Here is a 16,664-nt window from a genome sequence, read left to right as displayed (position 1 = left end):
TATGTCAGAAATTGGAGCCCAAAACCTCAGCAATTCCTCCTCTGAGTTCTAATTTACAGCTATGCATGCAAGAGGGAACACAGATTTCTTATTTCTATAAATAATTTTATTATTTTTTTTCTTTTACAATTTTTATTTCTATCTCCATGTATTGTTTGCAAACCAAAATATTGTGACAGGTTGGGAGCTCCTTGTTTTATGATCAGTATTATGGAAAACAACTCGCAAAAACTTTGTAAAACCAGAAAAGGGAAGACTTCTATTTCATCCATTCATAACAGATCTGTGCAATGTAAGTTGTTTTTTATACAATATAATTTTTAACCTAATTGTCATTTTAAAATGCAGTAATTAAGAATAAAATCACCACTGATTGGTGTGGCAGCAGCCTGGGTTAGGCACAACAAGGATGAAATGAACATTAGGAAATGCCACAACAAATTGGACCTAAATTCCACGAAGCTGCTAAAAATACAAACCTTTAGTTATTATCTCATAACGCCAAGTGAGAAAAGAAATTACTGCCGTAGTGACAAAGTGCAACACCAGCACATCTGCACGCGGTAATCATCATCCTTAATTACGGTGGCACACGGTGAGCATGCATCACACAGATGGGACCTCATTTTGTTGGTTCCAGCCCTCGCCAGCCTTCCCCACGTGCATGAGGGCTAGTGTGAAGGCAGGTGGAGGAGACCACGGTGCCCAAATGTGCCCCAGCTTCTCTCCTGCACCGTGGGGAGGACCTGGGGACCTTGCAGAGCCACCTCCTGCAAGTCCCTCAGCGAGCAGGAGCGCAGGACACTGCTTAATATATACCTGGAGAATTTCACATTTGCATTTCACACTCCTCCGTACACTCAGATGGACGTATTCCCAATTAGCTTAACTTCTGCTCAAGCTGGCAGAACTGAGACAGGAGGAAATATTATCTTTAATGTCAGGGACTTAAAATATAACCTTTTCAGAGCACGGTCAGACTCTGACCGCATCTGAGGCCTCTAAACGATACTTTAAAGGAGATAAATAATATAATAATAGATAATAATAAATGTCAAGTTTGTCATAACTTGGAAATGCAATTTACCTTCTCAGCTGGAGGGAATATAAGCTTCTATGTTGTTCTTTGCCATTAACGTTCTGCCTGTTAATATGCTAGGTTTCTATAATTATCAACCCTCCACTCATTATATTGGTGGTTGATTGAATGTTTGGAGATACGCACTTGCACCTCAGCCCACATCTTGGCCCTTGATTTATCAAATCTGAGCAGCCAAGGCTCTGTCTATTTAATAAAGATGGAATGGCTCAAGGGAGCTCTGGGTATTGTTGCTGTTTGCAACAGAAAAAAATGAATTACTACAGCTTTGATCTGCAAGGTTACCCCTGTCCACAGCACAAACATTAATTACATCTAATGATGGGGTGCTGCAGACAGATTTTAAGAAACTCCTTAATAAAGTTTGGGAGACAAATGCTTGTAATTGCGTTATCTGTGCACAGGGCTGAGCAGCTCCGGGAAGTGTTGTGCGTGCTCCTTGGCACTGCCACAGGGTCCACAAGGTCCTGGCTCAGCTGAGGGCAGTGATGCTGCAGGGGGGGTACAGTGTGTTGGCTGGGGTAGGAAGATTGTCTTCACAGAACTTCATGTGCAGTTGTGTCTTATCTCCTGCATTGCCAAGAAATACCGTTTGTGCAAGGACCTCGGTTATCGTGACCTGAAAGTATTCCCTATTTAATATTTGTGCATCTGGCATCCCTGCCTATGGCAGGGGGTTGGAGTTGGATGATCTTTAAGGTCCCTTCCAACACAAGCCATTCTCTGATTCTGATTCTCTGATTCTAAGATAATCAACGGTACAGATAAAACCAGTGAACAAATTGATCCAAGGCAAAAAGGCAGAGGAGATGTCAGCTGTCAATTAGGAAAATACCCTGCTATCTGCAGGCTTGCAGGAGAGCAGCTGCAGTGCTTTCAAAACAAGGAAAAAGGAGACAGAAAAACACTAGAGAAGCATTAAGGTGGTTCAGCTGTTAACTGCAGTATTAATAGCCCTTTGAGAAGCAGAACTTAAAATACAAGATTAAATATTTTAACTGTGAAGTCTTATAATCCATAAAGTGGGATGTAAAGGCACCTCTGAAAGATAGGAGCCCTCATAATGCAGAAAAAGCAGTACCTAATGAAGAAGACCTAGCAGGCAGGTCCCATCTTCAGGAGGATTGTCTTCACAGCACTTCATGTGCAGTTGTGTCTTATCTCCTGCATTGCCAAGAAACATTGTTTGTGCAAGGACCTCAGTTATCGTGAGAGCTCAGAAGATAATCAACGGTACAGATAAAACCAGTGAAAAAATTGATCCAAGGCAAAAAGCAGGCAGGTCCCATCTTCAGGAGGGCAGAAACCTGCCTCACAATTTTTACAAGTGATTTGAAAATGTCTATGCTCAAGGATTCGCTCTGGCAAAATAAATAAATCTAATGAAGCAACTTCTCCAGAGCGTGTCAGCTGTTTGATAAAATAGTTTGCAAACTGTACAACTAAATGGAAATTGAGGCCAGCCGTCTCACCATGCTAAGTGTGACAATGAAGAGGTCTTCGTTAGCATCCAGCACGCTGCCAGAGCATCTCTTGCTCACAGGCGCAATCAAGAATATTAAAGAGAGTGGAGTTTGCATCTCATGAGGCATAGGTAGCCTTACATTTCTCCTGAAATTCTGATGATGCAAGATTCCCCATCTGTTCGTATTTGCCCTGCTGAGAGACTTGCTGCATTTCCTTGAGCAGGCAGACAGGCACGTGCCCCATTGCAGGCATCTTGGTGGGGAGAAAGGATGCTTGATGAGGGCAGGGCAAGGAGGCAGAGCAGGGCCCTGCAGCCTGGTCCTCGTGCCTATCCATCCTCGCGCCCTCCTCCTGATGCGTTCCTCATCTGGATAAATAAATTAAATATGAATCGGATCAGAGAAAATCTGTATCACAAGCACAATGTGGTTCTGGAACGAAATCCCCATTTTTCAGTATTAAAGCCCCATCCAAAGATTATTGCCAGTAGTGGCAGCGCTTGCATGGGTTTCAGCAGCCTGCAGCCTGGGTGTTTGCTGCTGGAAAGAGTCTGCAGCGTCTCCCTGCTCCTCTCACGTCTCCGAGACAATTCCCAGTGCAGCCAGTTGGTCTGAGCACACAGCTTCGATGGGGAGCTGGGCACGGCGGCTGGGAGCCATCTGGGTGCACGGATATTAATGATGCCTGTAACGTCGCAGGGTGATTAAGGCAGAGACGAGGAGCAGCCAGCACCACTGCTCTGGGGGACGCTGCGGCTGCCAGCGGGGAGATGCAGGTTGTGCAAACCCCAGAGCAGCCACCTCGTGTCTGCCCCCTTTAGGGACCCAAATTCTGACTCCCAGGGGGGTGCAGACTTAGAAGGAGCCAGGCAGTGAAAATCAGCCTCTGGGAGACATTACATTTTCTCCTGCAGATTACGAGGCATCTGGTCTATTCTGGTTTTCTGAAACGCTGCTAATATTGGATATCCTAGCTGCAAATGAGGGTGATCCATCCATTAACATGAACCTTTGGCTGCGGCAGCTCTCAGGCTTTCAGATACAATTGGTTCATTTTCACCTGCAGACTTTTGAAGGGACTGCATAATCTTTCAACAGGCATCACAGGCCATTTTGGCTCTTTCAGAGATTGTGGGAAAATGGAGCACGGAGCAAGCTGAGGCCCCTGCATTTTAAGCACCTGATGTAACCACAGAATTCTTAAAATGCCACGTACCTGGTGGTGATTTTTTTAATCTGATTCAACAATGCTGTCCATTCATAAAACAGCAGCTATCCAGCTATGGCTATTTCTAGGAATATAAAGTGTAAAAAGATGCACTTTGAGGAAAAGAAATTTGGAGATACAAAGAGAAAAACACCAAAATAAATTAGAGTGTTTTTTATAATTCACTGCCCCTCGGTTCATCCTGAGCACCTAATCCTGATGGATGCTCACAAGCTGACAGGCAATCTCTGGCACAATTGTGGCCTGCTTCCCCTCATGCTGCCTGTAGGGTGATGCAGGGGGTTCCTGTGGGGACCTGAGGAGCACTGTGCTCAGCACCCTGCAGCAGCAGCACATCCCTTGCTGGTTCCCAGATTTAGAAACAGCTCATGTAAAGGAACAACCACCTGGAGCCTTCTGCCTCCTGAGGGTGGGATCTGGGGAAGCCTGAGCAGCACAAGTAGGTGTGGGGAGCAGCACGAGTGGGGTCTGGGCTGGGACCAAGCTGATCTCTTCACTGGGTCATCCAATAAGCATCACCATGGAGCTTCATCTCTCCAGTGACCCTAGGTGCTTCTGTATGAAATGCCACACGTTTCCCTCCCTGATTTCCTAGCTGCACAGCTGTTCTGGCAGCGTGCGTGTGCTGGGACAGGGGAGGGCACAGCCTGGGTGCTGCTGATGCCAGGCTGCTCCCAGGTCACCCACATCTCTGTGACTGCCTTATGGCCAAACCTGCACTTTCCATGAGCTAAATCCCTCCCCCTGCACCTTCCAACACATCCTCAGCTCAGAGGGGCTTCCTGCTCTGATAAATCATGACTAGAGAGAAAGCTGAGCCTGCTGTCAAACCTGCTCTGTCCTTATAATGGCATTTCCTTGAGGTGAACCGAAAACCTGTAAGAATAGGAACCTTCTAATATGTTTGTTATGTGTAGAGCACTGAGATGACTTAAAGGCACGATTACCTTCTCTTGTCTGCGCAGACACGATCCGTGCTGAGCTCACTGTATCAGCCTTCACCAGACCCACCCAGGCCGTTGCTGTTCCACACGTGAAGCTGTCACATCCTTGTCATGTCAAACACAATCATCCTGTTAAGGGGGAACATTTCTTCTAGACACTGATGGCAGGCACCAACCCCCCTGTAGGTCTGAAAACGGAGGCTGTGTGTTTCTGCATTATGTAAACTTCTGCCCTGATGTGCACCCATCATCGTCAGCTCGCAGTGCCAGCTCACACACTTGCCAGCACCGCTGGGCAAGCAGCTTCTTTCTCCCCTCTTTCATTATCATATTCCCCTTTTTTCCCTTTTTTAGAGGCTCTTGCTGTCTCAGACATCTCCATCATTTTTCAGAGTGCCTCTCCCCAGTTTTTCCTCCAGTTGCCTTTCACGTCACAGCTCATGGGGCTGTAGCAGGGTGTGTGTCTCTCCATTTCTCTCTCTAACCCGCAGGTTTTAGGGGTGGTATTTCAGATTCTCTGAGTTGCCTTCTCTTTGTACTGCAGTGTTTCATAAGGAATCTTGGTGTTGTTGAAATTTGTTGAGAGAGAGAGAGATGAGTGAAACAGCTTCATGTGCTCGGGAGGGCGATGACAGCACACAAGAACCAAGTGTTCGGAGAGCCTGGGGATGTGAAAAGACAGAGGCACAGAAATCTCAGGTCAGAAGTGAGGTCCCTCCTTCCCTTGCTGCGGAGGCTTTTGTAGCATTATGTCTTTCTCTGCAGTGTTGCAGAGCCCAAATATATCTGAATAAAGGGTATTGGGTAACAGCCGTTTCCCTAAGAAACTCCACTAATGCTTGCTGAACACCTGTATGCATCAATAAATATAAGAAAAACAAAATAAATCAAAATTTCACAAAGAAGTTGTGCTCTGAGAGGAACAAATGTGTTTTGTGGGAAAACAAAGTGAAAAGTATTTTGCTGTGTATTAAAGTTTGTAGGCACCCTTTGAGCAGAGGGCCCATTTCAGATGAAGCCTTGGTGGTTCTTCTTTTCCCTCTCCTCCCCAGCTGCTCTCCTGCACTTTTTCGAATACATTACACCAGCATTCCTCTGATGGCCCCTCACTCTCTGATGGCCCCTCACTAATACATCATGGCTTGGATTAGTCTCTTTGCCAATACTGATGGCAGCAGCAATCGTTCTTAGGCTGTGCAAGGTAGTGAAATGATACCTCTTGCATAATGTTGGTCTAATGAAGGATCATTACTTATTACATGGGGGGAGAGAGCAGAAGAGAGCCAGAAAAGTCTTCTAAGCAAAAAGGGTTTTAATTAGCTTTCCCAGCCTCTAAGCCAAAGGAGAGCTTTCAAATCGCACGCTGCATGCTGTTCTTGTAAATTACACCGGACCTTGTTTCAGCCCTGTAGCAGCAGAGGGCATAATTGAACCAAATCTGAATTTCCTGAGCTTTCCTTTTGCATTTTCTTTCTGGTAAGAATAGAAGAAGTTTGCAGCTAGAAGGCAGAGAGACCCTCTCACCTCCCACCTTCAGACTCTTTCTGTAGCAAATCAGCGTGTTTAAAATCAATGCAGCCTCCTTACGGTCAAAAGATTTCCCCTTCTGCTCTTTCTGGAGAGAGAGAAATCCCAGCAACCCTTCACAAGTCCCATGGTCCTCATTTCTCCATAACAGCTTCTGAGAGGTCTTTTGCAGGGCTTTTAGGCTGTGTTTTTGTGGGAAGCAGGCACAAGAAGCTGTCTGGCTGCAATGCTTCCCATAGACAGCAGTCTCCTATGAGAAGTTCAGACAAAATGGAGAACTGATTTGAAACCAACTCGCCTTGTCTGAACTGAGGTATGGACCTGCCCTGGATACGTTTTCTAGGAAATTTGTGCAAGTTTCCATGCAAAAAGGGCTTTTTATTTTATTTTTTCCCTCTCTCTCTGAACACAGGCAGGATCTCACTGCACTGTACTGGCAAACATATATAGACAAAAGAGCCCCAACTCTAAAGAGCTGGCAAGTGTCAAGAGGTGGCTTCTGACAGACGAGGGAGCAGGAGGAAACAAAACAAAAAGGAGTGGGGAAATAGGTCGTGCTGTTGCTATTTTTGTATGCATAATATTGATTAACCAACAAACTCAAGCAGTGCTTAAACCAGCTATGTGCTCGAGCTCCCTTGACTATTCAGTGATGCTTCATTAAAACAGTCAGGAAAAAAAGAAAAAAAAAAAAAAAGGCATTCCTGTATGAAACTCAAAGCCCTGAAAGCCCAGACAATTTGAAGCAAGTGCTCTGTGACCTAACTTCAAGGCTGGCAGCAGGAAAGTTTGTGCGAACTATAAATGAAATTGTGCATTAGCCTCTTACTTTGTTAAATTCAGCACAACAGTACTGCAAAGAGTTGGACAACGTACCAAGACACGTACCAACGGCTGGCCAGGCACCTGGCTCCTGGCCCCTGGAACAATGTCAGTGTGCATTTACCTTTCAAAATGTCTTAATTTCCAGCTCAGTCTGGAAAATGGTAGAGTGAAAATCTGTGTGTATTCTAAAATATCTAGGCAAATCCCTTGTTTACGAGACAATTTTGAAGGAGAAAATAGGAAGAAAAAAAAAATAGAGTCTTTATTTCAAAGGGGAGTCCTCTGCTTGTGCTCTTAAACCCAGAGAAAGTCAAAGCGCTTGGGGCGGGCTGAACACGTTGGGCTGGGAGCTGTGTTGTGCTGATAAGAGCCTCTCCAGATCTGCTGGCAGCACCGCCTGTCCTAGTGCTGGGGCTCCCCGCACCCTCCTGCTCCCAGCCGCGGTGAGGAGGAGCACCGGAGGAAGGCCAAAGCCAGCAGCACCGTGGCAGGGGCTTTGCTTTCAGAGCCCCCCACACACTGCTCTTGTGGGTTGGAGGCAAACATGCTCGGATAATTTCCCTCCCTGGGAAATCCCTGTGGGCTCACGCAGGCTCCCTGCAGGTGACAGCACAGTTATGTGACCCTGCCATGTCCCCATCCCGTGGGGACAGACACGGGGGGTCTGGATGAGGTGCTGGCTCTGCCCCTCTCTGCCGAAGCTTCAGCTGCAGCTATCTCTGTCCCAGAAAGTTAATCAACCAAATATTGTTCTTTGGTAGTAAACCTCCAGCTGCTTGTTTTTGACAATTACCCTAATTTCCCCAGTGCTGGCAGGCAGCCACAAGCCTCCCCACGGGACACGCAGCCCCGTGGCCAGCAAAGCCCCCGGGTACCCCACAGAGGTGCTCCCAGGCGTACAAGGTAGGGCAAGGTGAGGTGCTGTGCCATGCTGTGCCACCACTTCTGTCCCCTGCTGAGGCAAGGAGCCCTTTTTTGAGCTGAGCAGGTCCCATGGGCACCATCCTGCTCGTGGCCAGGGCCTCTGGGTGAGCTCAGCTTCAGTTTAGCTCAGCTGAACCTCCTGCAGAGATCTCCGTCGATATCAATGTCAGCATTAGAAGAAGCTCTCAGCGACTACACGCCTGGATTCCCATTTCCCTGATCCCAACTTCACGTCTCCCCATCTGTCAGCAGCTGATACAACGAGAGAAATTGCTTCCAAATAACAAGCTCTCAACTTACGGCGGAGTTGCTTGTTAAATGCGTTACCTGGTGCTTCGGTTCTGTTCAATTACATCCCACGTTCATTCCCCAGCGGTCAGACCTTCTCTGTGGTGAGAGTGCCTCCAGCTTTCTTTCCTTGCTGAACTTCGTTAGCACACACTGTCTGCGGAGGCTGCCAGCACATGAAGTGGGCTCAGTCCTGGCCTGGTCTGTGAGGAACACGGCCTCTGCCCCCCCTTTGGCCTGGTGTTCTGCTGAAAGGGTGCCGAGTTCTCGCCCTTCCTGAACTTTTGGAAATCGTCTCCCAGTTTCCACAAGCCCTTTCCTAGCTATCAAAACTAATAATTTCCCCTGGGGACACCGCAGCAAGTGATTTGCTGATGTCCAAGCCTGCTAAGCCTGCCGCACTTCCCCTGGTTCACAAAACAGCCATTTATTTGACTGACAGAGATGACAACCTCTTTAATGCCTCTTTTCCCCAGTTCCTTGGAGACTTCAGAACAATTCACTGCTGAGTAGTTCAAGGGAATAAACTTTGGTGGAAGCAATTAGAAGCGCTTGGCTGCAAGTAGCTGATCATGTAGGGAAGAAAAAGGCCTGTTTGCTCCATCCCTACGTGATCCTTGGCCTGGTGGTACTGCTGCCATCCTGCCTTGTCCTTCCCCTTGCCTGGTAATGAGCTTCGTTCCCCATGCTCATCACACATTGCTGGTTCTGGTGTTATAAAAAGAGCTCCATGGTTTACCTGGTATTCAGAGTTGATGCAGTTTAGCACACTCCTTTGCCTGCCAGCATAGAGCATGCTTACACAATAAAAGTTTTGTTTTGTTTTGCAGACAGCAAAGCATTAAGGCTGTGATATGGGCCCCGTTGGGTGGAGTGCTCTGAAAGGGATGCCACGTAACAAGCAGGGAGTTTGAAGCCCTCACCCTCAGCCAGACCATGGATGCAGAACGGTAAGTCAGGAACATGGAAAAGCCAAAAGGGTGTGCAAAAACATTTTGTTCCTCTCCCAAAGCCAGTGCACAGATACTTGTCTAGTTTCTTTTTCCTCCAAGTCCTCACATGGTTATTCTTTATTAATGGATCCTATGATGGCCATACACTTGCCAGTTCAGCCAAGGAGATAATAGGTTAAAGCACATCTGATGAAATATTGGCCAATATTGCAACAACGTAAGGAAATAATACCAGCTCAGAGTTATTTCCCAGTGCTGTTAAACCCTTTCTGCAGTCTGCTTGCCTCCTTCAGCAGAAAACAAAGGATTGTGATAACTCCGAGTGCCTCTAAGTTGAGAAAATGCCCCCCAGCCCTCTTGGTACTTGAGGGTGGTCCATGGAGGTGCCCACTAGTGGAGGGGATCACCCCAGACCTCAAACTGAGGGGGGAAACTGTGGCACCACTGGAAATAACGAGGGCAGAGGTGGAGCTGCATGCCCTGGGTCAGTCACTGCTGCTACTGTCCTTTTCCTGGGGCAGAGCAGAGAGATTTAGAAAGCAATTTTATCTGCAACCACGGATTAATGTAGAAAGAGGCAGAGAAATTGAAAAGGGGTGACAGGCTCAGGAGCAGGGACTCAGGCGAGCAGAGGGGGGTGAGATGTGGCTCCTGCCCTGCCTGCCGGAGCCTCCCCAGCGCCAGGGCCTCGGGAAGAGGAGGGCAGGATCCTACAAAAGGAGACGGGCGGCCCCATCAAGTGGCAGCTCAGCAAATTGCAGGGAAATGCAACTGAATGGACTGTGCTTCAGGAGGATGGCTAAATATTGAGGTATTTATTTTTCCCATTGCACTGAAACAGTAGGAGTTATTGGTGTTATACTCTCTTTCGAATAAAAGGTGTGCCGCCTGTTTTTAGCAGCACAGATTTAAGAGGTTACACTTGCTAAGGGGGGAGCTTAGAAATGGTACGTTTCTGTGCAACAAGAAATTTAGTTAATTTTAAAAGTATTAATTTTTTTTTTTTCTAAGTGCCACCATTTATAATAGCTGCTCTTCATTAGCAGTGTCATCAGGTTTGTAAGATTGTGTATAATACGCATGCAATTACTTAGCGCAATGCTTAGAAATTTGGCTTAGATTAAAGTATGTATCTGCCTCACACATAAGAGCCCAACCGCAGCGCGTGCTGCATAAGCAGGTTACAAATGAGACACTTTTGGTGAAAAGCAAATGTAATGCTGGCTTTTAGCTCCAGCTGGGGGTGCAAACCACCACATTTCCAGGCCCTGCAGCTGCAACCCCCTACCCAAGGAGGGCTCTGGGGAGGTGTTGTACAAGTGCAACCTTGCAAACACAGTTTCCTACTATTGGAAATTGCAAAATGAAATGTGGATTATTAGATCTATTACCTACCACATGAGCTTAGAGACCACAGGCATGTATCTCAGCACTGGAAGGTTACCACAGCAGTAAAAGGAAATGAAATGTTGCTCTTACTGGCATTGAAGTGTTGTCCAGGGTTATGAATCCTAGGGCTTGCAGTGAGCTAACAGATATTTGAGATACTTGATGTACTGATTTCTAATGCTGCCTACACGGGTAGGGAAGAGTGGAGAACAGGCTCTGCTGTCAGCACAGCCCTATGTCTCAGCTCCATTTCAAGTGCACTTAAGAAATATTCATAGGACAGAAATTCATGAAAAAAAATATGAAACTTGCACATGAGAAAACTTTCTAGTGGCTCTTGCTGTGGCTCACGAGGCATTCTCCTTCCTCCACATGCTGATGTGCCAGTAAACAATAAAATGGCTGCTTGGCATTGCTCACAGCTGGGAAAGCTGCTCCATCTCCAGCCAGAGATCCCTGGTTTAAACTGAACCAGTCTGAGACCATTTGTGATTAACATCAGCGTGCTCAAAATGTTCCCATCAGTTGGGTGCTTTGCTTCTCTAGTACCTGTGAAGAGCTTTGAAAGCAATTCTGTGATTGAATCTGCTAATCATTTTCTCTCCTCCTCACCTTCTGTTATGTTCATTTAAGCAAATATCAAACTAAAAGCTACTTCTTCTGTGCAAATTAATGCAGACACCTAAAGGAAAGACCAGCTGATTCGCATCTACCTCAGCATGAGGTATCCCACAAGAAAAAACCTGCAGCTCCGCTACCGAAAAACAAAAATCTCACTTCTTTGACTTCAGGAGCAGCACTTTGCTGGTGGAACGGGCACAAGGAAGGCCACCACACAATCCCCCTGGCTATAAGGACACTTGCTGATGCCTTGGTCCCAGCATTCCCCCAAGTAATTCAATATAATCCCAATAACTTGCTGAAAGGTCACTATGTAGTAATTCAGCGCGCAGATGATAGCGAGATGATGGCAGTGCTGGCACACGGCCCATGCGCTCTTGCAGCTAACTTGCTAAGTGAGGCCATTTTCTTTGAAATACAAAACTGGGGCTAGAAACACAGCCCTCATACTGGGAGCTGTGCTTTTTACTTTAATTTCACAATGGAGGATCTCTAACTCCCCCAAGACACTCAGCTGGATCCTGGAAAGAGAAAACTCATGAGTGCGGAAGCCCAGCCGGCACGTCAGTGAGTTTCAGTGTGTTGGAAACAGCAGCCAAAAAAACAACAGCATCTCTGGGGAAGTCATTTTTCTGGAGAAAGGAAGCAGAGGCCCTTTTTTGGAGTGTGCTTGTGTAAAGGAAGTGGAAGGTGTTTTTGGGGTGCTGCCTCTGGATACTCCCTGTGCCATGAGTCCGTGGCAAGGAGGTTTGCAAAGTGCCTGCTGGCTGTTCCCACACCGAATCATGGATCTCGTGCTCATGCCACATCCACCTCTGGGGGCTCTGGGTCACCCAGCTGCACCCCTGTGTCCTCCCTGCCGGAGAGCTGTGTGCTGGCACCTGAGCACCAGGCTCTGCACCCATGGGTGGTGCATCCCCTGTGCGAGGGAAAGAGGATGCGCCCCAGCCCAGCCAGCTGGCTGTATGTGAGGCATTTGGGGTCAAATTCTTGGCCAGCATGAAAGACTTCTGCTCCCGAGGTCAGTTTCTGAACAAGGACTCATTTCAGCCTGAGAAGACAGCTGAGTTTTGTGTTGAGGCAGGAGAAAATATGCAACTGCTTCTTTGCTCTAACAAACTCACTGTTCTTTACATTCCCAAGGATCTCAGACAAGACCTCTGATCTACTGCAATAAATAGAGCATGAAAATCAGGTTTGGGCTTCAATTTTATCCATGACGTTAGCTCTGCCGTCCCTTTTTTTCTCCTGCAGGGTGAAGTCCTAATGAAAAAGGCAAAAGTCACTGCTAATAATCTGGATAATATTTCTCCCTTCCTTTCTTTCAAACCTGAGCAAGGTAGACTTCAGTAAGAATGGATCTGCAGTTGAAGCTCTCCAGCAGACCTTCACCTCTGTGCTGGCCAAGTCACTACTACCTTGGCATCTCCTAACTGCAGGAGATGCAGTTCCACTTCCCAGTGCCAACAAGGATCTGCCTAACACCCAACTTCTCACCTCCGTCTGCAGAGAACAGGCTGATAAAAAGTAAAATAATTAAAAAATAATAATAATTATTATCCATGGATCAGCTTCTTTCCTATCAGGAAGCCCCATTTTCTCAAAACAAAGTAGGGTTGCACAGGAATTCCTGACATTTTGTACTTTTTACAAGTTTCTAGAACTTGGGAGAGCACTGATGCTAAAGGCCCCAGGTCTGCATCACTCACACAGGATACAGGACATATCTCCTGCCTCCATCCCAGCAGGGCAAGGATTTTACAGTCTTGTGTCAAGGCCAATAGTCCCTTGTCATTCATGGTGGGAAGCAGTTTGCAAGAGAGCTCCTGGCTTAGGGTTGCACTGGGAGCATCCCCAAACATGCTCAGTTGCTCAAGAGTTGGGTTAAAGCAGCAGCCAGGCCTGTCCAAAGCTGTGAAAAGCCTGACGGACATATCTTGCTGTGTATCGTGCTGTACTTGCTTGTCAAAAACAGAGCAGAGCGCAGAGGCATCTTGCTCTTGAAAGGGCCTGGCAGCAAGCGTGGGTGGAAGCGCAGCCGTGGCTCCGATGGGGTTATCAATCATCCCTCCACCACGTGGCCGCCGGTGCCACCCAAATGGTGCCCTCCTGAGCATCCCGCATGTGCCAGAAAGCCACATGGCCCGGGCAGCTGCTGAGCAGTCAGCCCAGCAAATGCCGGGGGAAAGCAAAGCACTCAGACACTTCTCCTGAGGAACTGTGTGTAAATTTGATGACAGGCTGGGTTATTGCCCCTGGTTTAATTGCCTGGGTTGGATGGCTGCTGGTTGGGGCTCCATCCTGGGAGACAGCCTGGTGCTTGCTTGTGGTCCCTCTACCATGTCCCTGGCGTGTCTGGGAGCACTGCAGGGCCACAGGCGGCGTCCCAGGGAAGGGACAAGCCGAATGTGACCCACATTTGAAGCTCCCTGAGCTCTTCTGGGGCTGGTAAGAGTGAAGTGTGGTGTGACTGCCTGTGCCAAAGCAAGCAGCAGCCTGGCTTTTCCAAGAGGCTTGCTGTAGAGATCAGAGTCATCTTCTAAGTTAGGAGGTGAGAATTAATCGCGTTGCTTAAATAATATTGCACAGTGGTGAATTAGTAGTGCCTGGATTGTAAAACACTCCCAGGCTTGGCAGAAGTCTCCTCTCTGTGCTCATTTAGAGGAAAAAATACTTTCCAGAAATTCATGAGCAGCAGTTCTTTTGCATCACAAAAGTCTCCTGTTCCTCCAGTAACATTTTCCAAGGGATTATTTTGGAACAACATGTGGGATCAAGGCCTCTGTGAGGCTGCATGGTCTATTTGCCAGTTATAGTCCTATTAGCACTCCTTTCAGCTCTGCTTTCTGTGGGAAATCTTGCCTGTTGCTAATGCTCCTGACCTCCCGAAAGGCTTCAAGATCCAGCGCTGACAAACAGTGTGCAAGAGCAAGATTTACTGCAATTAGCCAGACTTGTTAAGCATATCCTGGCAGGTAACGAGTACATGCCATGTGTTTGTGCAATAATTCAGCAGCTTAAGAGTGTTGTGGAAAAAAAAAAAAAAAATGTTTCTGTTTTCTAAATGCCTTCGGTTTTGAAGAAGTGAAGGAAGTCACAGCTGCCTTTGCAGGGAGGAGCCACGTGAGGGTGAGGCTGAGAGATGCTAGGGCTGTGTGAAGGACAGAGGGAGCCCAGCATCCCTCTTCATCTGCAGACATTCAGCACCCTTCTCATGCAGAAAACCTAACCGGGGGCTGTCACACAGTGAGCTTTGGCCCTGGAGGTAACTTTCAGGCAATGAAACTGGTTGCCTGCGGAAGCTGGGATGTCACCACAGGAGGGTGGCAGAGCACCCATGTCCTGAGCATGGCCACAAGGACTCACCCAGCACGGTGGGGCTCAAGGTGGGCTCCTAAAAGCCCCAGGACTGAACCATGACGTGAAGCACTCCCAGCTCCTGCAGCCACCATGAGCTCCCCGCTGGCCCCATGCTCCCCATGTCAATGGCAGGAAACCCTCCTCTCCTTAGCTTTCCTGTCCAGGCTGATCCCAGCAGCAAACACACAGCCCAAGTGTGAATCAACGTCGTGATTCATCCTGCCTGCAATGTATCCTTTCACTGTGATTAAACAGCTATTCTGTAAGACATGAACTTCACTTAAGACTACATGGTTTATTTGGGTTTGGGAATACAGATGCGGTCCTGTTCAAACTGCCATGCCCGGGAGCCAATGACAGAATATAAAAATAGCTTATGCTGTCAGCATGGCTTTTTCTTATTTGTATTCTGAGTATCATCACTTTGGCAGGCACAGGAAGCTCTTCTTGTTTGCATTTTATTTTGCCTGCAGAAAATTTACAGTTCAAATGACTTCTCTATGCTTCATCAGACTAATCGGATGACAAATTGCTTGAGCTACAGAGAAGAGACCTCAGACAACAGAAAACTGTAATGGAAGAAAAAATTAAATGCATGCTTTCGGTAGGAGCAAAGATTTTGTTTCATGGCAATCTCAATTTTCATTTTTTCCTTCTATGTTAGTGCGAAGATTCGTGAAATGGAAATCAGATTATTTGATCTGATTACAAGGATCTGCAGGCTTGACATCATCACTTTCTTCAGTGACACAAAACCTCGAAAATGCCCTTCTTTCTTACTTAACCAGAAGAAACAGCTATGTTCTCTATTTATGCTGCATCTCCTCCTTCCACTGAAGCCTCATAAAGCATCGAGAGAGAGGCTTGTTTTGTGCTCGTCTTCTTTATAGTTTTTGATGGCTTGCTGCTCCCCAGGAAGAGTGTTTTAACAAATACCCAAAGATCTATCCCTTTTTCAGAAGGGAATGGGAAGATGGGATGGGTTTTCTCTTCCTTGTCGTGCTGGCTGACCTTGCCTGGAGTGACACAGAGCAAAAGCAATAAAGATACATTGCCCTAGTTTTCAATAAGAGCCTTAACACAGACTAAATGTCAGTTTTGGAGCTTTGAGCTGCCCTTGAAAATAAGTTTACTCTTAAATTTCAATGAAGTATTATTTTCTGTGCAAGGACTCTCTCTGGTCTGGCATTCATTTTACAGGCAGAACTGTGGCACCATCTTCTGGATGACTCTTTAGACAATAAAAAATAACCCACCAAAAGCGATGTTTCTTTATCATCCCTAACAATGAGAACAGCTTGAATATTCATTGACTGTGCACTCCTGATTACAGCAGGCTTTAAATCATTTAATTATGCCATCCATTTTGGAAACACGAAGAGCTAGTCAAACTCTTGATTGCTGAATATTGTTGCAAGGGAATACAGATTTTGCTTCTGAAAAGAAACTTCTGCCTACAGGGCTGGGATGAGAAGGGTCCCATATATTAAACTCAGGGGCATGACACTCCTGATGTGGGGTTACGAGCTCAGATTATTCTGTAAGGAAACAGTTGTGAGTTCTTCTGTGTCAGAGTGGTGTTCATGAAAAGTTTACATTTTGTGAGAGGAAAATTGAAGTACGAGGTGCAAAAGGAGACTTGAAAAGTAGCCTGGGACTACATGTGAATGTAATGCACAGCACAAGCTGTCAGAACCTGACACAGGACTAAGGAATTAGAAAAGTCTGTATGCTTTCCTGAGCACAGCTTTTAGACCAGTATTTACAGTTGACCCCCTAAAGCATTTTACTACCTCAGGGCACGGTTCACCAGCAAGTTAAGCAAGCAGTTTTACAGGCACCGAGGAGTTTGGGGAAGATGCTGAAGCACAGCAGTTCCCCTGGCACCACAGCTCCCCCTCAGGCTGGCTGTGCTGTGATCTCCCCCACAGTGCAAGAGAACTTCAAAAAGCATTTGTTACACATGTACTTGTGGTATTTTCTTTTTTCTTTCTTGTATTTTTTATTTGGTGGTGATCATTGAGAACTCTCTGCAGCAGG

General features: G+C 46.8%; 1 long non-coding RNA gene across 1 annotated transcript; it reads left to right on the top strand.

Moving 5' to 3' along the window:
• The first annotated feature begins 8,099 nt into the window (after window positions 1-8,099).
• Window positions 8,100-12,774, top strand: LOC311441821. The gene is made up of 3 exons (XR_014696236.1): window positions 8,100-8,967; window positions 9,132-9,251; window positions 11,322-12,774. It is a non-coding gene; the product is annotated as an uncharacterized lncRNA (long non-coding RNA).
• The last annotated feature ends 3,890 nt before the right edge of the window (window positions 12,775-16,664 follow it).

Source organism: Aythya ferina (assembly GCF_964211825.1).
Source record: "Aythya ferina genome assembly, chromosome: 10".
Taxonomy (NCBI): Eukaryota; Metazoa; Chordata; class Aves; order Anseriformes; family Anatidae; genus Aythya; species Aythya ferina.
The sequence above is the reverse complement of the archived record's forward strand: the minus strand, read 5'-3'. Positions and strand labels throughout refer to the sequence as shown.